The following is a 26,171-nucleotide window of genomic DNA, read 5'->3' as shown; positions in this document are numbered from 1 at the left end:
ATGGAAAAAGACAGGATTCATAAGCTTCTTGGTTCACTTGTCAACAATCACTTTTTTTAAACAAAGTCTAATTTATACTTTTTCTCTTTAATATTTTTCATTTGACGATTAGTTTTAGTTTGATGTCAAACTAGAACTGTCGTCCATTAATGTGTAATCTGATCTGTAATTTTAAGTACACAAAGAGTTTAGCAGTCCTGTTCCAAGTAGTTATAGTGGATTTTACAGCATACATTGTATTTGTGATAACTGTAAAAACAGAGCAAATCGCTAAATATTGAGCAGTAAGCAGTCCAATAAAAAACAGCCCAGAGACTTTGTGAGCAAATGAATCTCTGCTCTTGTATTATCAAAATGAGCAAATCTTAGAGTTATTCAATTAAGAGAATTAACAACTCCATTTCCAAACCTGTTGTAAGTGGCATTATTCCCCTCCTCTTGATTAAGTGCCTTTCTGTTGTCTTTTCTCAAATGTTCTCTAGTGGACTGATACTTTCTGCATTTCCATAAGTTCTGAGACCCAAGGTACACACAGCTAATGGTATGCAAATGCATAGATGGATGGTACATCATCTGTGACATGACTGATCACTCTGTTGCCGCACAGTCATTGGCCAAAGCTGGGATTGACAACTGAGGAAGCTGCAGGGGTTATGGTCTGACCACATCAAGACAGTGTAGAGGGGCGAGCTGTTTATGTATTTTGCAATTGTTTGTCTATAAAAAGCGATATATGTTCACAATGATAAGAGAAATGACACGTGGTGACTGATATAATTATTACTGACTTGTCTCTATGACTAGCTGTATAATGTTTGCACTATTACAAAAAGATTTAAAATTTGTTTGGGTTCACTACACATTAACTATAGCAGAACAGACATGGTGTTTTATGAGATGAAAAAATTAAGGCTTACAATGAAATCAACAAAGAGCACAGATATATGTTTAGAGAGTTCCACATGCGTTTGAGGTTGTACTGTAAGGCAAGTGGTGAGTACTTCAGGAAGATGCTTGGTAGTTCTCCAAATAGATGAAGCACAGCTATCCATAGGAGTCAGTGTCAGTCAGAGGTTAAAGTACTGATGATGTTTGCTGCAGAGGATATAGAATTCATTGAAGGTACTGAAAGAGCTGGGTAATGGCTAATGTAACCACTGTGGGTGGTGAATAAAGAGATCAGATACATGGGTTCTTACAGCTTCTTTAAAGTCAAAAAGAAGTGGACACTCACTACATGAACTTCTCTCATGTCTGTCTCGGCCCCTCTCTCAGCAGTGTCAGTAGAATATAAATCATTCCCAACCAAACCAGCAGTTAAACCTATATCAAAACAACTGGCTTTGAAGAAACCGAATACCAAACACCATCTGATTATGGCTCCTTACAGTTCGAAGATGAGAGATGAATTTGTTCCTGAAGATTTGATCCACACAGAATTTACACAGAGTAAATCCTCACTACTGTATGTATGGATCTACCAATCCTGTCCAACTCCACAAACCCCAACTCACCACAACACAGTCAGTGCTATATAGTAGAGAAGCTAAGACCCTCTCTTTATTTTTCTGTACAGAACATATTGCACCAGATTTGGTGAAACCACTAAGAGGCAGATAATTGATGTTTATCCTGAACTGCTCTGAAATCACGTGCCCCAAGTTTCCTTGTATCAAAACACAGTGTTTTGAGCAAACAGTCTATAGCCAGGGGCTACTTGGATGCCCAACTAGAACCCCCCTCTCAGGTTTGGATAGGGGAGAACTTTCCTTCCAGTCAAGCCCCCACTGCTGTCACAGTTGCTGCCAGCATGTGTTGAAATCTCACGTTGATCGTGGAGTCATTTCTTGAAGGCTTACTGAAGCACAAAAGCCCTTCAGCTGTGATGAGGATTCATCTGTAATATGAACAATAGGCAATCAAAGATGGATTAAGCCCAGTTTTTGTATTTCCTTACTGTGTGAAAATGTTGTGAATACTGCCAATACTACTTATATTTTTGTTACCACTGGTTTGGGCATCCATACCAATAAATACAAGATAATGCCATTTACAGTAATATAAAACAATGGTCAGCCATCTGAGGTGTAGTAGGCAAACAAATAACAAGTGAAGAAAGTCATTTTTAACGTTTAGCCATGCCTAAACCTAACCAAACCTTTTCCAACAGTGATTTGAAACAACTCTGGAAAGCACAGACAATTGATGTTGTCCTGTCGATGGGGCTGTCAGATCAGAAAGTGCTTGTAAACAACCCTTTTGGTTGATTAAATTCTGAGGGCTTGTTGTCTGAACCACCTGTGAACATTAAATTTACATTTAAAATGGAATGGAAACCTTTCAAATACAGACAGACACAAACACTTACCATAAAGTAAGTCATATTATCATTCAACAATCATTATCACATATGTAAATTTTGTATCTATTATATAACCTATTGCAATGCCTATTTAAGTACAAACTATCAATGTGATTAAGGTTGAATCTGTAGCAAGCAGAGTGTGTAATGGTCACTAGATCTAATCCTGGATTTGCAGAAACATATTTAAGATGGCTAAATCTATTATTTTGAAATAAAGCACAGTATAACCTTACGAGTGACATATCCATTAAGTGTAAATTGTCCAAAAACGATTTGCAAAAACAATGACTCGTGACCCTTTGCTTTAGTGGCCAGTGGTCTATATAGTTTTACATTTGCATACTTGACATTTGTGTTAAAGTTCATGCAAAAATGGATGGATATAGGTTAGGAAACAAAACTTTAGATGAGTAGCACAGCATTCACTAACATTTACTAAGCATTCACTTGTTCAGCTTAATGGATGGACAAAACCTTTGAGACTTTGAATAAGATAACTTTCTCTTCTCAGGCCTCACTGATCACAGTGATAGAGGGTAGTTTTAGAGGCTTTCTGAGGTAGAGGAGAAAGTGGAAAAGCACACTGGTAATAACAAATGTAGGGGCTAAGTCTCTTGAGATTAATACCCTCATAAGTGTGAGAATGAGTGATCACAATTTAAGGAATGCAATTAATCAGTGCAACAAGGGTTATTGAAATAATGAAACTGATGAAACTATTGTTAATCATTCCTCTGTCCTCACTGCCAGAGCAGAAATGTTTCAAAGCTCATGGAATAACAAGCCAGTAGTACACTTGTGGAACAGTTTCTAAGGAAAAAATAGTCATAATGAATAAAACAATAGAGCTAAACAACTGATGACACTCATTACTGATTGCAAAACATTCACTTTTATGTACAGTAGTTTTGCACTGAATATAAACTGCATGTAAAATTATGTTAGATATGGCCAGGTTTGTAGTACAAAAAATTAAATGTGCTTGCTTAAATGCTAGAAATGGAAATTTATGAGTGATGTAACATTCAAAATATTAAGCCATGTAGGGCGAGAAAGGAGAAGAGCTCTGTTTTGGTTGCATGCTGTGCAAGAACTACATTAATGATCAATGTTGTTAGTAAAATGACATTCCACTTAAAGATAATTTTTGGTTTGCCCAATTGGTAAGGCATGTTCTTCAGGCTACAGGCAAGAAAGGCATTTTGAACAGAGCCATGGTGCTGGACAATTGTATATGCAACAACAATAAACTATAATTGTGCCCACTATTGAAACTAGTAATTAGCGGAATGACACATAAATCATCTCTACCTGCCACTATGCGTAGGTAATCATGTTGCTAGACTATTGTATTATTTATTGTCAAATGATGAATGACTGTATCACTGCTGATGTGTGAAAAGCCTATACTGTATCTGATATTTCCACTATGGTAAACTGTGGTGCTGTTACCTCAAAAGAAGGATTACAAGCTTCTCTAATGGACAGGAACATTTAAAAAAAAAAAATAAAAATAAATTTCATCAGGCAGTCCTTTTCATCTTTTGACTAATAATACTAATTATATTAATAATGATAAATAAGTAATAATACTATAACACAAGAAGTCTTCCAAACTAAATAACAAAATATGTAGACTGTCCATGCCCTCTGGATTGACAGATAGAGGAGTTTTACGAACTGATGCCACTGTAGACAGGATGGTATAATTTGACGGTGCTCTCCAAAACCATTGCAAATCACTGGTTCAAAAGTTTTCTGATTTGACAGTGGATTTAGTTGCAAACACGTCAAAATTCCCATGCTGAGGTAAGGGGATCTCTGTAGTCACGTTATAGTTACAGTGTGTCGTGGTTAAGATTAGGGAAAAACCAGAGTCATGGTTCAAAGTTACCAATGCTGACTGAAGCAAACATGAAACAAACAGCTGTCCCTCACATTTAAGTCATTTTGTTGACTTTTCAGCCAACGCAGCCTCTTCCCTCTATGGACTTTGTGGCTGTATAACAACTGCACAGTACTTCCTCCTTTGTCCTTTGAATGTAAACATGTTGTTTTGGGGCATTTGCTGACAGCCAACTTTTGAGCCTCCACGATAGGTTTCGTGTAATAAAATTGTGAACAATGGCTGCTGGCATGCTGATCACGGATGTCAGTCATTACAAAATGCTGTAATATTATTGCATAACTTCTCCTTGTGACCTCAGTTTTAGCATTCATACACTAAAGGAATGGAGGAGTCTAACAAATTTACAAGTAAACCTAACTTGAACTAATGAGTGTAAAGTTTTTCAGCAAGGTTATTAATTAAGATGAATTTGCTGAATGTACCAAACCAAGTGATCCGAAAACAAATCCAAAGAACTGTCAAATAGGCTAACAATTATAATCCAGACGCAGTAGGAGGGCCTTGGTTTATGATGTCAAAACAGCATTAAAGAAAGGGGAAAATAAGGAAACTGAAACAATGGAGCATGACAAGATTTAAGTGGGAACGGCACATCTGTATTAAGTTTTACAATTCATACTCATTTATCATTTCACGCAGTATACTATTTCACTGACCCAGAACTGTCCAATCATTATCTGTGTATAGAAACATCTTTTCAAAGCTGGGAACCAAAACTAATCTATCATGTCAAACAGATGTACTGCCTTAAGCTATTCAAATGACAACAAATGTTTTATTTATTTATTTTTTTCAAAGTTAAGTACATTGTCTTAATGTTTGTAACCACAGGAGTGTTATATTATGAAAGTGTTCTTAGTTTTACCCTAGTTTGCAAAGACTTATCTTGGTTACTGTCATTCCTACAGGGGCATTACAGCCCTAACATATACACTAGAAATGAGAGATTTTAATACTGAGTTTCAGCACTGTTTCCCCTTTTATAGTATGAATATGCCTGACACAGATGGGCTGTACAGCTGCCATTAAATCCTTCACTAGTTAAAAGATCTCAGACTGCCAAAAGCAAAGTAAGAGCACCGAAACTATCATTTGATTGCACTTTAATGGGACAAGGACAATATGAGAACTAATATGCTTGTGAGAAATTTGCTAACAATATTTCTAGCAGGACTTTTTTGTAAGATTAGCCTGTTTAGATAAGCAGCAGGACTTTCAAAGTTTGTAAAAAGCTGGATGAAATGTTGGAGAAAACATAAAGTTGTAAACAATGCATGTAAGCTTTCTGTGGGACAAACCTTTCTGAAATATTTTTCAAACTAAAAGCCTTTGAAACATCAAGTTACATTATTTTCTCAGAGTTACCACACTCACTCAAAGATTTTATGAAACAATAACGACAGATAAATTTAAAAAATAAGCAAATAAAGTGCATAAACCTGTAAGTGTTTGCTGACTGAGAAAGTTTTCTATAACTGCCAAGATGGGGAAACAAGTTAACACACATGCTGAGTGGGAAGAATGAGAAAGCCTCTCTCTTGTGGGCAGCAAGTTTCACTATTCTCATGATTATTATTATCTTGTCAGGATTGTTTACACCTACATTATTCTTTTCTTCACATGCCACTAGTGATTTACAGCTAAGATGAGTTACACTTCACTTAAAGACAACTCCTCTTTAAAGACCACTGTGTTCAACTTGATATTTTGTCATTTAATATTCTTGAGTTATTTTACCAAATATCACTGGTTATACTACTACAACAAAACCTGAGGTGTAATGACAATGTCAAGAGAATGCTAGAATGCTTACTTTTGTGTGAACTAGAAAGGACTACTTTAAATGGCAAGTGGTCACAATTCCTCAACCCTCTTGTACTCACAATAAAACCAAAAGACTGATGACATAATGGAAACTCTTGTTTTGATCTGAATTGTTTGTAAATTGAAAATCAGGCAATGCACTAATGTGTCCTGTAATGATTTACAATTATGAATGTCAGCCAGAATTTTCCAGTCTGTGCATGCCCACACAGTCAGCCATCATTACAGAGAATGAAACTATTACAATTTGTATTGGAAGCACCAAACAGACCATTGTCACCCTTCTCAGTGGACATTTTGACATGTCATAGCAGGCTGAATGCTGGTGTAATTAAAAAATATTGCTAACTTCTGCATCCATCTTAGGTTTCCTAGTTCCAGGGCGTTGGTATTATGCACACCGTTTCAGGTGCATGGCCTACTGAGACTATCAGCGCTCTCATTAGTTACACAGGTGTGGTCACTTGTCATAACATCTGCAATGAGAATGGTCTATTGAGTGCCAGAGTGAATATTTCCTCTGGGGGCTCAGGCACCCTGAGCTGGACTAGTTCTTCTAATTAGCCCACCAGACCCTGCAGCCACACAGGTGTTTTCACCTGTTGTGGCTAATTGGACTACTGTTCAGGATAAGGTTGGGTGGACTTATACTGGGAATCACATGATGTCACAATCATGACAGTGGAGGAGGTGTTAACTAATCATAACCTGCACACACCTGTAACTTGGCCTAATTAGGCAAGTTAAGTGAAAGCAAAATTGTGCATGTACAATGGGTATACAATAAGAGTGCAGCAACCCTGGCTCCTGGAAATTATTTATATATATAATACTAATTTGCTTTCCTAACCAAATTGGTAAACAAATTATATGATACATAGGAGATACCCAGGTGATCTGGGCGGATGGCAAAGGCAAACAAAGGCACTTTGGATAAGGTTAGGGAAATATTGTAGGTTAAATTTAATGGTAATCGCCACATTGTGTTTGAAGTTACTGTGAACTGTTTTTTTTAGTATTAATCCAAGACCATGATTTTCCCCTAACCTTCACCAAATGCTGCTACTGCCTAAACATAACCACAAAAATGTCAAATTATTACTAATTATGTAATCATTACAAGTGGATACTGTATCGCAAGACTGAATGTTTTGGTTAAGGATGTGGAACAGTCATGGTTTGTTTAGGCTTAGGGACAAAAACTACTCTGTTGGGTTTAGGAAAAGGTTGTGGTTTGGGTTAAAGTAAGTTCTTCCTTAAGGTTAGACAGTCTTTGTTGTCGTGGTTACAATAATGGACACAGAACAGTCATGGGTAAAAGAAAGAACAGTGACTATCAGTTTCACATGACAAACAAACTGCAATCTCCCACTGTCTCTGACCATCTGTGTACACAAGTGGGTGCGGGCTTACTGTGTATAGGCCACCTGATTAGTGACTGAACACTAACCTAATTGAACACCCAGCTCTTTAAGTCTCCTTCAGAGTTATGGCAGCATTAAAAAAATGGTATAGATGATAGGGGATCATGCATCTGCCCGGTTGTGCCATTTTATGAGTGTGTATTGTGTTGTATGGTCTGTTTATTTGATGTGGAATTGACAGGTTGTAGCATGGGTGCTGCTTACTGCAGCACTAATAAGAGCTAGTCATATTAGTGATGCAGCCATTTATGAGATACTCAAAGTCATATGTCATACTTATTTATTGTTAATCATTTCAAGAGTGTTGTATACCTGGAAAAAGACCTCTCATTAACATTATTTTGCAGGCTAAATAGTAGTTTGTTAGTTAGCTGTTTGTTTAAACGGCTTAAAAATTTACTGGCACATGTCAATATTGGACAGTTTTGATAATGAGGATGCTGAGGTCCTTTTTCTTTGGCAGCACTGCTAACATTACAGCGTTTGTTTTGGCATTCAAACTAAAGTTATCAGAGCAACTGTGTATACATTGTGCTTCTGTACCCCTGCCAACTGAGTTGTCAGTCATACACACACAATGGCCCACCCCCATTGAGGCTTGAGGCTAAACAGGCATTTTTGGATATGTCTTCAGGAAATTATTTTTTTCTGTATTTAAATGATAAAGTACAATCAGTTGACACTTTTATGTGATTTTATTATTGCAGAAAGGCAATTTTGTAGCTATGGTTGGACTTAAACACCATAGAGTTATGTCTGAACAGTCTAGTGCTATATGGTGCTTGATGAGATATCTTTTGGAATTTAATCATCCCAAAACAATATTGTAACTTTCTTGAGGCCAGTTTTAATTGCAAAGCAACAACACAACAAACCAAAATGACCCTGATCAAAAGTTCACATAACCTACTTCTTAATACCATGTATTACCCCCTTTAATATCAATGACAGCTTGAAGCCTTTTGTGGTAGTTGTGGATGAGGCACTTTATTTTCTCAGATGGTGCCCATTCTTCAGCCTCCAGTTCCTGTAAATCCTTGGGCTGTCTTAAATGAACTGCACTTTTGAGATCTCCCCAGAGTGGCTCAATGATATTGAGGTCAGGAGACGGAGATGGCCACTCCAGAACCTTCACTTTTTTCTGCTGTAACCAATGACAGGTTGACTTGGCCTCAGTGTTTTGGATTATTGTCATGTTGGAATGTCCAAGTACGTCCCATGAGCAGCTTGCGGGCTGATGAGTGCAAATTTTCCTCCAGTATTTTCTGATAACATGCTGCATTCATCTTGCCATCAATTTTGACCAAATTCTCTGTGCCTTTGTAGTTCACACAACCCCCAACATCAGCGAAGCACCTCCGTGTTTCACAGTAGGAATGGTGTACCTTTAATCATAGGCCTTGTTGACTCTCCAAATGTAACGTTTATGGTTGTGGCCAAAAAGTTCAATTTTGGTCTCATCACTCCAAATAACTTTGTTCCAGAAGTTTGAGGCTTGCCTCTGTGCTGTTTGGCGTATTGTAAGCGGGCTACTTTGTGGCACTGGTGTAGTAATGGCTTGGCACAACTGTACTTTTAATGTGGCTTGTTTCCCTATCGTTGACATTGTTGTCATGGCTACCTTGACTGCTGGAGCGAGTGTGTGTTGTTGCTGCCGAGTTCGCACAATGATGTTCTCTGATATACAGTATAATTTCTACATCTAGTGTAAAAGTAGCTGTAAAAATGTGTCTGAGACAGAAATAAATATGGATAACAGTCTGAGCCATATCTGCCTCAGTTTAGTGCAAGAGATGTAATGTTTGTGGTATGGTCACGCATCAGAATTCAGGGGTCACACAGGCATTCTCCACAATGAATGCAGTGAAAAGCTCATACCATAGCAGCTTGATCAATGAGCATTTGGATCCCCATCTCTGTCTGGCAATCACACCTTCTGTGGTTTAAACAACTGATTACAAACAATTTCATTTCTCTCACTACGCTCAAATATATTTTGACTATCCTGTCTGTCTTGAACTTAAATATAAGTTGTAGTTACAAGTTAGAAGTGAGTTGATTAAATGTTATATCATAAGCAATTGTTGCAGACCTCTGACCTTGAAAAATAATGGACCTTTGAGTAATAAGTCCCAGCTATAGACAGATAAAGCTCTGGAAGCTCTTGTATGTCTGATGCAAATTAATATTGTGGAAGAGCCTGCATGTTGGGCTTCATGCACGGTATAAAACTCGACAAAAACCCTGAAGGCAATTAAGCTGATGGTCTCCAAAGCAATTCGAATGAGAAGAACTCCCCTCTCTGCTCCACTTACTATCAACCACAGGATGTAGGCAGTGGTGGGAGGACCCTGCATGAAGCAAAGAGAGTAGGCAACAGTGAAGAAGTACTTGGTGGGTCGCATGTAATGCTCCAGGAAAGTTTCTGAGTGGGAGAAAGTTGAGCTGTTGCCTGAAGAGATGCTCATTTCAGCAGCCATTAAAATGTTCCTCAGGTTCTGTGATCTTCAGATTTACAGGGTTCCTTTAGGCGAGATAGAGCGGGAGAACTCAACAGCGAGGGATCCCAGAGGCAAGACAACAACCAGAAAACAGTGTAATTAGATGAATCCCATTAGATGAGGATGTGTAACACTCAATGGCCGGAAAATCATTATTAATTGCTGTAACTGGTTAGCATAATACAGAACTAACTCCATTTTGGATTTTCTGTTTGTATCCAGTTATACTTTGATCAACCGTATACAATAATGATAATCTAAGTCACAAAGCAGTTTAAGTTGAATGTCTCTTGCATTTAAAAAACATAATCAAGAAAACGATGCATGTTTCTTGTGATGTTTACCTCAGTTACTGATATCTAAATGAAAAATGCAGGTTACACTTTTATCCAAACTGCTACTGCTTTAGACACAAAAAACACAAGGCTCTTCTGCCATACTGACAGTGAAAATGTCATCAGGACAGGCTTTGTCATGTTTTACTGACTTTAGTTTTTGCTTAAAGGTTCTCTATGTACATTTTTGTTGTCATTACGTAGCCGACATTAGCAGTAACAACTGTTTACTCACCAAGAGCTTCCGACATTGTTACATTGACAAGACAAGAGGTTAGAATACCCTTTGTGCAGCACTACTTCTTCGTCCTCTCATGGTGGAGTGAGGAAAGACTGGACATTACACTGACTATCACAAAGTGGCATCACGAGATGGGACATGCCGGGGCAAGCTGATTAGCATTCTAACATCAGGACAAGAAAAATGATAGAAATAGAAGCAAAACAAGAGTTAACATTAATGTTGCCTCTCACCACTGGAAACAGCTCTTGGCGAGTAAAAAGGAGGTTTGATGCCGAACTTCATCATAACCTGCACTGCTTCCTTTGCATACCAAAAGTACGTTCAAAAAGAAGTAGTTACTGTGTTGATTACTTCGGCCAACAGTGTTTTTTCAGTTCACTTCTGTCGAAACTACACATTGGAGGGTATCTCATTGATCTGTCGAGAGCAAACAACAGGCATAAACAATGTTAAATTGTTTTCTTCTATCTTACATCATTTGCGAGGTGTCTTATTGTCAGTTTCAGGGAGGAAACAGTACAGAGAAAGTGTGCCACCTGTCAGATGATATATTTCTCTCCTTTTTGCTCACTTCCTTGTCTGCTCCTTTGTGCGTCTGTGTTTTCCCACCCTCCTGAGCATAACAGCAAAATTACCACTTTCATCTTCACACCTAGCATCTCAGAAAGCACTCATTTTGTTATTATTTGAATCTTACTTTATTTAAAATGTAATGTCAAATATGTACTTGCATATTTCACAAAGTTTTCAAGCGTGATATGCCTTTGATTTGCTGAAGTTGTCATCCAAGGTTGACAGCTAACTGGTTTACTTTTTATATGTAGGTGAGGCACCAGGGACACTAGTCAAACACCCACACATTTACATACAGAAATACAGTGCACACATGCAGAAGCACACACAACACACTGGTGCCAATGCTGCATAACAGTTAATGCTGTGGGGAGGAGAGAAAGTGACTGACTGCTTAATTTTATTTATTTATTTTTTTTATCAGAGGAATTTTAGAGAGAGAGAAAGTAGAAGAAGAGAGAGCTGTCATCTCTCTTCTGCTAGTGATGGGATATAAATAGCAAGTAGGTTCTCTTAAAAGTCTAGATGAAAACATATGCTTTGTTTCCAGCGTGTCAGCTGTAACATGGCTTTGAAACCTGAAGCAGGGAGAAGATGCTCCTTCATGTCTTCCTCAGTAAGCTAGAGAATAATGCACAACAAGAAGGCTCCTCTGAAATGCCTGACCTAATATTTGACAGATAGTCAAGACATATGTATCAAGGGGACCAAAAACAGATTTAAGGGAAGATGAGCTCATATTGTATTTTATTGTACAATTTTATTAGGTTGCTGTGTCTGAACCAGCAGCCCAAAAGGGAAACTATCTCCTTTCTTCTTCTATTATCAGAGGAAATTCCAGTACATAATCAGTTATATTGCTGTGTAATTGTGTGTAACCTTGTTAAGATAAAAGTTACATTTTCCAATAGTGACTAATGTCGTGTAAGTTGCACAATGACACCCATCAGTGCTCATGACATTTAGGTCTGGAGGACATTCATTCTTCATAAATGATAAGTATTCCAAACATGTATCATAACTACAACATTAGATTTCCTTGCTTGCTCTGAGGTACCTACAAGCTGACTGACAATCCATGACACTTACTGTCCACCACAGATGTACAGTGTGCGTATGATCTGTCAAAAGTAAGGGGAACCCTCTCAAAATAAGGAGATGGTGGAGGACATAATGAGGCATGATATTCATGAGATCAGCCAGAGTTTTCTTATCATACTCCCTGTTGTGTAATTGACTAATCAACATCATCCAAAGTACACAGTCTTTGTTCTCTGGCTAATGCATTCTGATGGGTTCAAAGGCATGGAAAACAGGGAATGAGTGAGCAAGCATGTGAGGGAGCTAGTGAGTGTGTGTGTGTGCGTCTGCGTGCAATTGCATGTGTCAGGAGACCAATTACAATTTCCAAGTTGTACTTCAAATGAGGCACAATGAATCACTGCCCTTCCCTGAATTGGCTCCTGTAAAAAAAGAAAGCAAACCTTGGCTATATGCATGCAGGCGAGCACAAGCATATACAAACACACACATACACACAAAAACATGCCCTTTGTCTACAGTAACTCATCTGTTTCATTTTGGCGGCTTCTATATGAAGTTACATAAGGTCTTTTCCCTGTGATGGCAGCTGCTTTGCTTAGCAGGTGAGGATGTAACAAAAATATTGATTCTGGACAAACAAATAGCTACCGACTCACTGACTGGGCAGAACTTGCAAGTAAACAGAATAAAAAAAATACCAATATTGATCCTAACAAACAAATAGCCACCAACTGACTGACACCAGCACAACTTGTACGCAAACAACAGAGCATGATTCAAATTTGAAATGGAGGAGGCGTATCTCAACAGTTTGTCATGTGTCGATTTAGATTTGCTGACTAATCTTCCCCCCCATCACTTTCTATGTTTGAAAGGCTCAAAGTGCCCCAACTCTGTAAGGTAATCTCACTGCAAGTAATCTTCAAAATGCATGGACACTGGAGGAAGAAAACACCAGCTTCAGAGCACATATAAATGCATAAATATACATGCTGTAGGAGCATAACCCAACACTGTCTCCATGCATCCATTAATCCTTGGTGGTGAGTAATCCCAGTGTGTTTATGTACCGGGCTAATCTCTCTCTCTTCTGCTAAGGGACTGAGCGCTAGGCTCCCACTCGCAGGTAAGCCTCGTCCCCAGACCACGGCCATAACAGCTAATCCCACTTACAGATACAGAAGAGAGGAGCTGGAGAGAGAGAGAGAGGGAAAGGGAGAAAGACACTTCATGTGTGTTTGTGTCAGTTTGTTTGTGTATCTGGCAAGTAGAAACTGCATTAAAACCACAATTTAATGGTTGCTGACTAATTTCAGTGGCTTCTGTCTGCAGGTCAGGAACTAGTGGTACCTTTTAAACATGGTGTCAGAAAATGAAATTAAAACAAAACTTAGTAGAACACTGTTTTTGTCTATTTGTAAATCTAATTAATTTAAAAAAATGTATGTGAGGAGGTGGTTTCCATATTTTTGTTTGTGTGATGAGAACAAAAATCATTGTTCAACCAGCATGAGGCTCTTGCTTACCCCGTCAGAAATATTGAAGACACTACAGTATTGAGGACATATTTAAATTGAGTGAAAATATTTCATCACAAGAGGATATGCTCTCAGTCAATGTTCTTATCATTTGCTTGCAAGAGTCAACTTTTTTTCCTATTCATTTCTCTCTTGATTATTACTGCTTTTTTCAGATTTCAATATAGCCTTGTTGACCACTGCAATTTATCTGGCACATGCAGGATTGTCTGCTACAATATTTTTTGTGATACAGATGTGAATCCCAAAGCAGATTAAAAGCTTCTGTCTGCTTTTAGCTGTAATTGTTTTTTCTTCAGATCAGAGATCAGGCCTGGAGCTGGTGTTGTAGGTACTTGTCTTGCCCAGGAACACATCAACAGGGCAGATGTTTATTTTCAGTGGTCCCTGGACCTGGGTGTTCCAGGTGAAAGTTGTTCTGTACTTACTTACTTATAATTCTCTTATGTATCACATTTAAATTCTGTTTTACAACTTTAGGATCTGTTTTTAGACTTTATTGGTAATTCTAGCTGTTTTCAATTAGCAACACAATAGCTCAGTGTTCTACAAATGTTATAAATCTTTGTGCAAAGTTCATATTTTATTGGCTTATATGATATATAGTTTGTGTGTTTATAACCACCGTGATTTTTTTACTAGGTTGTTCTGGTCTGTAAATGTCATTCTCATTCTTGAAACTAAATGATTATATGGGGTGTTGTTCCAGTTAATTCCTGTTTGTTTGTATTGCATTGTTTGTTTGTTTTTCATTTTCATACCATCCATGCTGTCACTGCTGTACTTAGTAGTGGCAGTGCCTTGTCTAATCATATGCCTTAATGCAAAGTGGCACAGCACATTGACATGTTAATAAATTCCTGTAAAACACACAATAATTAGAGAGGAGGACACACATTTTGATCATGAAATGTTTTATACAATCTCTTACTGTAGCTGTTGTGTTTTGGCCAAACAAATTTCCTGCTGGGAGAATATTATAATTGTAAATATATCATAATATAAACTGACAGCTGTCAGCCACAACATGTGATTAGACAGACAGATAGATAGATAGATAAATACCATTTTGTGTATGTATATGTAGCTAGTGTGTATGTGTGTGTGTGTGTGTGAGAGAGAGACAGAAATACAGGGAGGCCAGCCTTTCTGACTCTAGAGACCCTGAGGCTCTCTGACCTATTTCTGCCTGGGAGTAGCTGCTTCATCACAAGCAGACACCAGCCACTGCACCTGGATGGGTAGTGTGTGAGTGTGTGTGTGTGTGTGTGTGTGTGTGTGTGTGTGTGTGTGTGTGTGTGTGTGTGTGTGTGTGACTTTGCGTGCATGAGTGTGTGCCTGTGAGACGATGCACCCCATGTCTCTCAGGTATTACTGTACAGCTCTGTTTGGTGCTTGCTGATGTGAATGCACACTCACTCCCTCCTCCTGTCTTCTTTCTCTGCTCTCCTACCACACACACACACACACACACACACACACACACACACACACACACACACACACCACACACACACACACACACACACACACACCTTCCTTTCTCAATCTCTCTCAGGTGCCGCCTGCTGCGATGTCCAGTGCTGAGTGTTGCTGCATCTGCGTTCACAGCAGGACATGCACACAAGCACACACTCACACAAACCCACGCACATACACCCACACAGGATCCTGTTACACTAAATGCGTTCGCAGCAGGGTAAACCTGATTCAAACAGCTAGTGAGAAAGTCTAATGATTGATGATAAGACCAGGAATATCCGCAGCCACAGCAAAATCACACAAACAGGTTATCTGGGACCTCCAGGCACTGAGCTGCTTTCACATGGCAAAGGAGGGGTGCTAGGGATCATTAGCCCACACGCACAGGGCTGTAAACCCCACCCCCGTCCACATGCATGCATGTTCCGACAGACCCTGGGCACAGAATATGCACAAATGCCCGTACATGTCAGCAGACCCACACACCCCTTGCACACACACTCTGCTGCTGCCTCTTTTTCTCCCCCTTTCTCTTGTGCACTTTGAGACAACTTTCTGCTGAACTGCTGAGGAGGCAGGCAGGTAAGCAGGCACATCAGCAGCGGGGCAGAGGTGCTGTTAGTCTGATGAGCAGTAAAGCTGTCTAGAACACCAGAATAGCTATGAGGAGCTGCCTTTGCTCTCATGTTTACCATCCTAAAATCTATTCTGCTTTGTAACATTCCCCTTTAAGGTACAGCGGTATATGAAACCTCTATGGTGTGCCTGGTTTAAACTTCACAGTATGTTAATATGCAATGAGTGATGTCCAAATCTCACACAAGCCAAAGCAAATGTCACATATCTTCTGCAGTGTTGGGAGCTGTTAGGAGTTGAAGGACTGTGTTTGTTGTTGTGTTCTAGCATGATGAAGGTGTTGCTCCTGTACCAACAGTGTGATTGGAGTCCTTCCCACTGACGTAAGCCAGAGAGGAGTATTCTCATAGAGAACAGTGATGTAATGGACTGTGAAGGTACTAGTCAGGCTCCTTTTTTTCGCTCCCTCCTCCTCTCTGTCTCACTGTTTCACCCTCCCTCCTCTCTCCCTGTTCCCATCTCTGTGTTTTTTTTTTTCCCTCTCTCTTTCTTTTTTGTCTTGGCAGGCTACTCCTTCTACTCCTTAGGGATCACTGAATTAAAACCCAACAGCTCCCTCGCTCGGTCACAAAAGGGAACTACAGTATATCAAGAGATGTCAGCTGCTGCTTGTATGCTCTCTGTTGTATTTCAATATCTGTATATGTTTCATTTGTCCATAAGTATGTTGGACTCTCCTCATTGCCTCTCTCTCTCCTCCATTTGCCTCAGTGATATTCTGCTCAGTTGCCAGTCGCCACGCTACGATACCCAGGTCGGTACTTGAATGGTTTGTCAGATATTTTCTAGACACAGACAGTTCTTTTGTCATATTAACTGTCAGAAACGTGAAACATTTATTAGACTCAAGTTCCCACTAAGGAGTCCCATACTAGTGCTCCTCCTCCTCTTCTTCTCTTCTCCCCTTGTTCGCTGTCTTCTTCAAAGAAGAACCACCAGCTCTGTGTGCCCCTGGGAGACACCACAACGAGACAGACAAACCTCCCAGCTCTCTCCTCGACTTGACCATCCCAGTGTGAGAAGGGGGGAGAAAAAAAATGCCATATGCACACATAGATGCAATAATAGCAGCACTGTTCTATCTGCACACACACAAAGACACACACTCTAGCAGTCTTGAATTTCTCCTGTGGGGGGCCCTACTTGACTTTCTATGTCCAGCATTACAAAAGGTTCAAACTACCACACAAATAAAGACACACACACACACACACACACACACACACACACACACACACACACACACACACACTTTTTTTGAATGAATTCACTATGAACATCACTGCTGTTAATTTCTTTCCAAGAAACCTGCTAAAGCAAAATACAGAAACAAACACACACACGCACACACACACAAATGCCAAAACACACATGTAGGGGCATGTCTGCATGCACGCACACATACACATGTATATATACATATATATATATATATATATATATATATATATATATATATATATATATATATACATACACACACACACACACACACACACAAATACCAAAGTGCACTGGGGGTTTTGAGAGAGGAAGCCCACAACATAAATATCCAATTACCAAACACATCAAACGCACAGAGGATGAAATATTGATAACTTTGAGACATTTATGTAATCCACAATGGTGCCTTATATAAGTGTTCCATTTACAAGGAGAAGCAGAAATGTGCAGGGAGGTATTGTTTTCTTTTTTTTAACATCACAGAAAAAGAAACTCTGTTGTATGTTGGCAGACAATAGTATGAGCATGAAAGTAATGATGGAAAGCAGTTGAACAAATGTGCACCCTCTCAAGCTTTCTGTCTCCTAAAGCATAAGCACTCACATGAAGGAACACATGTGCACAAACACACACTTATATATATAAAGAATCATGTATATATCATTAGTATGCTATCAAAACCACAACACAACCTAGTGACTGAAAATGAAAGCAAAATGAATGATGACTTAACCACTAGTGGAGCTCTATTCTGGTGTTGGGTGTACATTTATGAGGGGGAGTGACTGGGATGTTTTATTTGGCAGTTCATATGCGGCTGTCAATCGTTCAGCGATAAAGGCTGTTCCAAGCATATGGAGCTGCCAGGGGAGGTTTTGGGCTTCTGTATTCACTGCTCTGCTTTGAGTTGCCGATCATAGAGCCTTTGCAAAGGCATAAACAAGCAAGGAAATATGGATTCTCTCTAATTAATTGTAAATTGTCACTGCTTGAAGTGGGGATGCTGAGTGATGTGTCCATGTAGGGTGTGTGTTTGTGTTTTCATGTGTGAGAGAAAATGAGAGGGAAAAACAGAGGGGAAGACTGAATAATTCGACTTAACTTCCATGCCTTATCAACAAGCCACTCTTCATGGTTTTTCCTTTGAAACTGCTGTTCCCCACTAAGGCCGAATAAATTAGAACTCTAAATAGGAATAATAATGAGAGCATACATTATTTCTGTTGTTGGTACTGGTTGATGTTGTTGTTGTTTGTGTCGGCAGGAAGGCTCAGATCTCCATATATGCAAAAAAAGGTAACTTCTCTGCATGTTTTATAAGTTTGGAGGATCATTTTAATGGTGACCCAAAAAGATGTCCTAGATATTTGGGGAACATCCTTTTGAAAAATTCCTGAAACTACAGCTACACTGAGAGCACAGAACAGGGGAGAGAGGAGAGAGAGAGAGAGAGAGAGAGAGAGAGAGAGAGAGACACTAGATGAGATGGAACTTCTAATATTGTGAATGACTTATGATTTCAAGCATGTATCTGTTTCTCTATCACAAACACATCTCTTTCTTGACTGCTAAACCTATGTCATTTTCAAATGTTTAAGTACTCAACATGGTAACTGTGACACAGCATGGTAGTATGTTACATAAGTATTAGTAGTGATGCCCTCAGACCCTGACACAACCACTGCTGAGTATGAGTGAGTGGTGAACAGTATTGAGGCTTATGGACATGCCAACATTTATGTGCATTAAAAGCTGATAGCCCCCTCTGCTGGCCTCTGGCAATGACCTCAAGGTCAGGGTTTCTTGCCCTCATTGGGTTCCACTACAGTAGTGGTTTAGCAATCCCTTGCTGCTGCACTTTTAAATAATATTCTATTTCTCTAGAAACTGAAAGGGCTGTTTGTGCAGTTCACAGCTTCAATGTCTAATGTACACTAAAAAGGCTAATTTTACCCAGAATGAGCTGTGAACCTTCATAGTGCAAAAGTTTTTTCTTTATCATTTGACATTGTAAAGTTGTTTTTTTTCTTTGCCCAAGCTCTAAACCCTCTTTTTGTCCCCTCCTTCAACCTCCATAGAGGACACACAGGTACATTCAGCGCACTGTGCGATTATCTGTTGCAGGTTTCACATCTGCACCTCATCACTGCTTATGCTGTTAAATGTCTTGCCTAATAGTGGCATGAGAAGACTAGAACTGTAAACTGTCAAACTGGTAAGCTTGAAATGTGGTCACTGCAGCTCTGCTGCTAACCTAAATGGTATTTGACCCTCGTTTTGTAGCTTTACCTTTTGACAGCAACAAAAACCACCTGTGGATAACATAAATAGCCAGTCTGGCAATATTGTCCAACTCTCATAGTGTCTCACCCTCTCATTCATCATATTCAATTTTATGTTGATAGGTTAATTTTTTGGCCAAATCACCAATGAAGAGTAACTTTAAACTGTATGTTCTGTGTGTCAATACAAGTGTCCAAAGCAACTAGATGTGTCATATGCAGTATTTCTGGTGCAGAGGAGTTGGTGGTGTTGGTGAGTACAGCCACTGAGCCAGGGTAGAGGTTAGTGTGGATTACTCACCTCCACCGCCCTCTTTTCATGGAGAGCACATCTGAAATTCCAACAGTGACATGTGAAATACAGACAGCAACTCCTATGGCCTCACAGCACTGCACAGGGTGCAACTCCTCCCAGCCCTAAACATAGACCAGCTTCAGCAGTTACACATCCATGCACCAGTTTCACTTTCACAAGGATCACTTTGGTTTATTAAATAACATGTAATAAGGATGATCTAACTGCTGAAGTACTTTGGGGAGACCTAGTGTTTAGAGTGAGTGACATTTTTGAGATTACATTTATAAGTTTGTTATTAATTATCTTAATAAAACACTTCTGAGAGTTCCATATTACACGCTAGCATGAAATTAGGCATCAAAAGGATTTGTATTTGAACCCTTCAATACAGTTTTCCAAAACTATTTAGTGTTCTCAAGTTGGTGTGTAATTGTATACGTATGTGTGCATGTATGGGAGTGTGCTGAGATACAGAGGTAAAGAGGGTGAAGTAGCTGTGCGTATATATGTGCATGTAGAAAATATACAGTATGTCTCCTTGTAATAATCCCAGTCTCCAGCCCAGTCACAAGCCAAGTATGCAGTGCTACTGCCTGGTAGCACAAAGCACAATGTGAAGCTCATGTGACTGTATTAACCTTTCAGACCTAATCTCCTGCAGTCACGAATAAGTGAAAGAGCGAGACCAGTAAATTGAAAGTTAGAGAATTCAAAAGAATGCAAGAAAGAAAACAAGCCAGATATGTTTTATTGTTCCTCTGAAGCCCTCAAGTCTCAGTTTCTATCTATGGTTTGTTTTGCGACAGAGAACAGAGACTCTTGATATGCAGAAGTGCAGATTTGGCACTGAATTGTCAAGTAAATCGAATTGAAGCAGCAATCACTGCGCAGCACCCCCTGTGGCTTCAAATGCAACACAAAGACCACAGAGAATAACACCGACATGTTCTATACCAACACTGACAGCAAAAAAGTTTCCATTATTGCTGTAGTTAGTTTTCATAGCTTGGAGCTGACTCTCAGTGTTCCTGCTGAGGAGCCAGCAAGATAATAAGCTGATAGGTCAAGGATTCTCATTGATTCCATGACACAGGTTTATAGTTTTGTCACGCTGGTCTTTTGGCATGAGAATCAATGGAGCCTTTGGTCAGGATCAGCTGATTTCATTGAAAGGAAAGATACAGTAAAGCTTCCCAGAAGGGCTACTATTATTGGGCAGATCACAGAGCAACAAAGTATGATCTATGATGGTGGAGTGGGGGTGGGGATATATACAGCTCTGGAAAAAATTAAGAAACCACTTCAATTTTTTTCTGAAATCAGCATCTCTACATGTTTAACAGTCATTCCATTCTAGTGTCTGTTGAATTCCAACACAAGCACACGTGAATCTACTTAATGAGGTATTGATTAGGTGAACACCTGAACCAAATCTTGTTTAACAAGGAAAAATATAAAAACCACTGCTGTGGTCATCACTATCCTCTTGCAATAGGACCAGCTGGATGGCAAAAACAGTGCTAGTAGTACCTCAAAAGTAATTGGTATCAAAAAAAAATAACTACTGACCATGCCAAAAGAGTTGAAAAGAAAAGTTTTCAGTGAGGAAAAGAAGAGTTCAATTCTGGCTTTACTGGCAGAGGGATACAGTGAGCGTCAGTTTGCTTCCATCCTTAAAACTTCTAAGACAGCAGTTCATAAGAACAAGGTCAAGCAGCAGACATTGTGGACAACAAAGCTACAGGCTGGCAGAGGGTGACAACGACTCTCCACTGACTGGGGTGACCGTCAACTCATTCGAATGTCACTCAGTAACAGTAGGATGACATCAAGTGACCTACAAAAAGAATGGCAAATGGCAGCTGGGGGTGAAGTGCACAGCGAGAACAGTTTGAAACAGGCTCCTAGGGGCAGGGCTCAAGTTGTGTAAAGCTAGAAAAAAGCCCTTCATCAATGAGAAGCAAAGAAGAGCCAGGCTGAGGTTTCAGGCAGATTCGTCTTTGCGAGGGACGCATGAATCAAGCCATGTACAAGGTTATCCTTGAAGAAAACTTGCTTCCTTCTGCTCTGACAATGTTCCCCAACTCTGAGAACTGGTTTTTCCAGCAGGACAATGCTTCATGCCACACAGCTAGGTCAGTCAAGGTGTGGATGAAAGACCACCAGATCAAGACCCTGTCATGAACAGCCCAATCTCCACACCTGAACCCCATTGAAAACCTCTGGAATGTGATCAAGAGGAAGATGGATGGTCACAAGCCATCAAACAAAGCTGAGTTGTTTGAATTTTTGCACCAGGAGTGGCATAAGGTCACCCAACACCAGGTGACTGGTGGAGAGCATGCCAAGACGCATGAAAGCTGTGATTAAAAATCAGGGTTATTCCACCAAATATTGATTGCCGAACTCTTCCTAAGTTAAAACATTAGTATTGAGATGTTTCAAAATAAATATACTTGTTTTCTTTGCGTTATTTGAAGTATGAAAACACTGCATCTTTTTTGTTATTTTGACCATTTGTCATTTTCTGCAAATAAATGCTATAAATGACAATATTTTTATTTGGAATTTGGGAGAAATGTTGTCAGTAGTTTAAAGAATGAAACAAAAATGTTTATTTTACTCAAACACATACCCATAAATAGTAAAATCAGAAAAACTGATAATTTTGCAGTGGTCTCTTAATTTTTTTCCAGAGCTATATATCTATTTTAAATTCAACCACTCATGCCTCCCACTGACACAGCCATTAATGAATGAAACTATTTATGTATAGTATAAATCACTCTATTTAAGCAGACACAGTTGATGTTACAGAGTATTTAGTCTGTTTTGTTATTAACAGATACACTGTGGGTTAATAAACATTGCTGTAAATATGCCTAGAATTAGCTCACAGCATTAAGGTCCAATTGAGTTTTAGTGCTTACAGAGCTGACAACAAGCTAACCATTTCTTTAAGAGAGCTCTAAATAAACTGTATATATCGAGTTCTCTAACAGCTGCTGAGATGGAGCTCTATTCAACTAAAAGTACTGAATGATATTATTGAATGATAATAATTGAATTAACCAGCTGAATTTAAAGTGTAAAGCTGGATGGTGCAAAATGTATCACATTATGACATTACAGTATTACCAACATTTTAGATCATCTAGATGGTGTGATTTCAACAACACAAATTGCTCTTTACTAAATAAGTATCCATCATTTTTAAAATAACTAACACAGTGTCAGTTTTGTCAAATGACAGTGAACAAGACTGAACATCCAAGCAGGCACAGCAGTGTTTTGAGCCTAACGCTAATATCAACAGGCTAACATGCTAGCAGAGAAAAACAGGTACAGATGTTTGTGTGTTAGTGTGCTATCATTTTCCAATTAGCACTACACACAAAATTAAGTAGAGGCTGATGGGAATGTCATTGCTGAGACATTTCGGTAAAAGCCACAAATGTCAATCTGATGACGGTGACCATAATCATTGTCTGGGAACAACAAATGTCTGAACATTATTTTATGGCAATCCATCCAATAGCTCTTGAGATATTTTAGCCTGGATCAACTACAAGAGCTAGCCCTGACCAGCAACACCCCAGCCCCATTACCTCCACTGTATGTATACAACACTAACTCTGTTTGGTCACTTCAGTCCTGCATTCCTGAGCTGCCCACTTCACTGCCTTGCTTCCTTGCATAAATACAAGTATACATGTCACCATATTTCATGATGTATAAAGACAGATTAGGGAGTTGTAAACACAGATGCTCAAACTCATACCTGGCTGTGTCCACAGAGAAAAATTAAACATTTCAGTCCAAGTGCTTGTTGTGCACGCTTGGGATGTCTCAATGATGCTAACCTGGATATGAATATAAATAAACTGCTGCACAAAAACTCAACTGGGGATTTTTTCATTGCCTCTAGTAATATACTGTGTGGCTGGCACTGTACCTTGTACAGATAGAACCCAATTAATGTAACACCTACTTCCAATTTCCATGTATTCCTACACAAACCATGCCACTGTGAGACTGAACATTCTTTGTATTGCATAATATGATAGACATGGACATCTTTGTTAGATAACCCAACAGCTGGAAACCATGAGACTTCATTGTGCTGTACTAATCCTGGCTATGAACACAAGACTGGCGAGATAGATATAGACAGTGTAGTAAAAAGGTCATATGAGAGAAATTAATGAAACACACATATAAGCCATTCCATATCTTCTCCCTGAAAAACTTACTTAGAACTTAAAATATTGATATTCAGGTATGACTGTGAGGTGCATTGTATTATTATTAACTCTTGCTTGTAATATTTTTGTGTTGCACTCAGATCTACTTTCTCTGGTTCTATGTCAAGTAACTAATGGTAGCATCACTCACACCCCAAACTCACAGCCCACCTATAATTGCTCCTCCAGAGTTCACTGTGTGTGTGACATGCCGCCCAAGCTTCACCAGAGCCCTTGTAAGGATCTCAAGAGCATTTAACAGTGAAGTGATACTTTACCCCCTCCCCCACCTCCCGTAGAGACACCTGGTGGTACGAAGACACCTCAGGGTGGCAATATTTAACATGGCGATGTTCGTTTTTTCACCCTCCCTCGTTTCAGCGTCACCTGCTAACATCACCATCCCTGCCCAGGCCCAATTTACTGTCCAACCATCAAGAGACTAAACACTCAGTGTATGTCTTGGTGTTGTACACACACACACACTTGACATCTGAGCAAGATTGTAAGAACAAAAGGCAGTAAAGACTGTTTTCCTGGAGGAAACTGGGATTGCTGTGGAGTTTATTTTTTATGTTCTCTCTGACAACATGGAGTACTGCTTTTTGAAAAGATTCCTGGTGGTTTTGTTGATACAACACTGCACATCTGAAGGTAGGGTGGCATTATGCAAATGCGTACATTTTATTTCCAAAAACCTTACATCTACATGTGATATTTTCATAACTATGCTCCATCTATCTTTGTATTTTGAATTAGTGAATAAATGACTGAAGGAGCAAAGGAACAAATAGGAACAAATTAAAGAATTGATGGCATGAACCAGTCAGTCAATGTTAAGGACAGTGAATGTCACTAGGTTTCTCATGCACTGACTTACAGTGTTTATGGCTTCACTTATGGCACTATAATCAAACACACCATAACAATAATCCTTGGTCCTGCTCCTTGAATGGTCAATATTCCTTCAGGATCAGTCTCAATATTACACACACCACCACAAATCATATGTTTCAGGTTTGTCTGATGTTTACAACTGCTATTACCCACCAAAAATGTTTAATACTTCCTCCCTAGGTCTGTCAACCTCCATCCAATCCTCCACAGAGGTCACCCTCCAAGATGGCCAGACCTTACCCCAGGAAGCAGAGCTGCCCCCTGCAGAGGTGGTGCCAGTAGTGGCCCCTCCAAGTCTCGAGGGAAGTGCAGCAGGCTGTGCAGGAGGCCTCAGAGCAGGTGGAAGGTCGTGGAGCAGAGGAAGTGCTGAAGGAGCTGCTGGAGAGGGTAGTAGGAGCAGCTCTGGGACAGGTGGAAGGAGGGAGTGAAGTGAAAGCAGATGAGGGAGTAGTGCAGGAAACGGTTGGAGAGGATGTGCTAGGGGCTGAAAAAGGGGAGGCTGAAGCTGACACAGAGGCAGAGGTGTTGGAGCAGGCAGTGGAGGAGGAGGTGGAAGGTGAAAATATAAGCATCGAGGGAGGAGATCTTGTTGTTGGAGAAGAGCAGGAGGTGGCAGAGGTGGATAGAGATGTAGCTGAGGAGGGGAAAGGAGTTGTCGAGGGTGAAGGGCAAGCAGCAGCTGGATCTGTGGAAGAGACCACAGCAGATGCAGAAACTGGAAGCAGAGAAGCAGATGGAGTGGAGGTTATCAATGAGTCTCTAGATACTGAAGTAAGTCAGGAAGTTGCAGAGGGAACAGTAGCTGCTTTAGAGGAAACAAATGCGGATTCAGCGACAGAGGGTGCAGGGATTGGGGACAACAATGAGCAGGTTGCATTGTTAGAGGAAAAAGAAGCAGCTGAAACAGAAACACAGGTGGCAGAAGAAACTCCAGATGCTGTGGAGGCTGTGGAGGTGGCAGTGGGCGGAGAGCCAGAGATGGAGACTGTGGAGGAGTCTGACCCTATCCTGGCTGGAGATGATGTGGAGCAGGCAGTGGATATATTGGGAAAGGGAGAAGCTCTGGAAGTAGAAACTCAGGTAGATGAATTTGAAGGTGAGGTGACAGTACTACCTTCTGATAATTATGAGACAGGGACCACACAAACTGTAGTAGGAGAGGTGGTAGAGGAGGAGCAAGAGGTAAACATAGTGAAGGACGCTGAAGGACCAGAAGTAGAGGACGACCAAGGCCATTTAGTAGTGGAGGGAGGAGCTGCTGAAGAGGTAGAAGCAGAAGGTACAGATGTGGGGGAGGCAGTAGGTGGTGAAAGAGATGGAGAGGGTGAAATAAAGGAGGAATCAGTGGCAC

This window comes from Lates calcarifer, linkage group LG5 (genome assembly GCF_001640805.2).
Source record: "Lates calcarifer isolate ASB-BC8 linkage group LG5, TLL_Latcal_v3, whole genome shotgun sequence".
NCBI lineage: Eukaryota > Metazoa > Chordata > Actinopteri > Centropomidae > Lates > Lates calcarifer.
Note: the sequence above shows the minus strand (reverse complement) of the source record.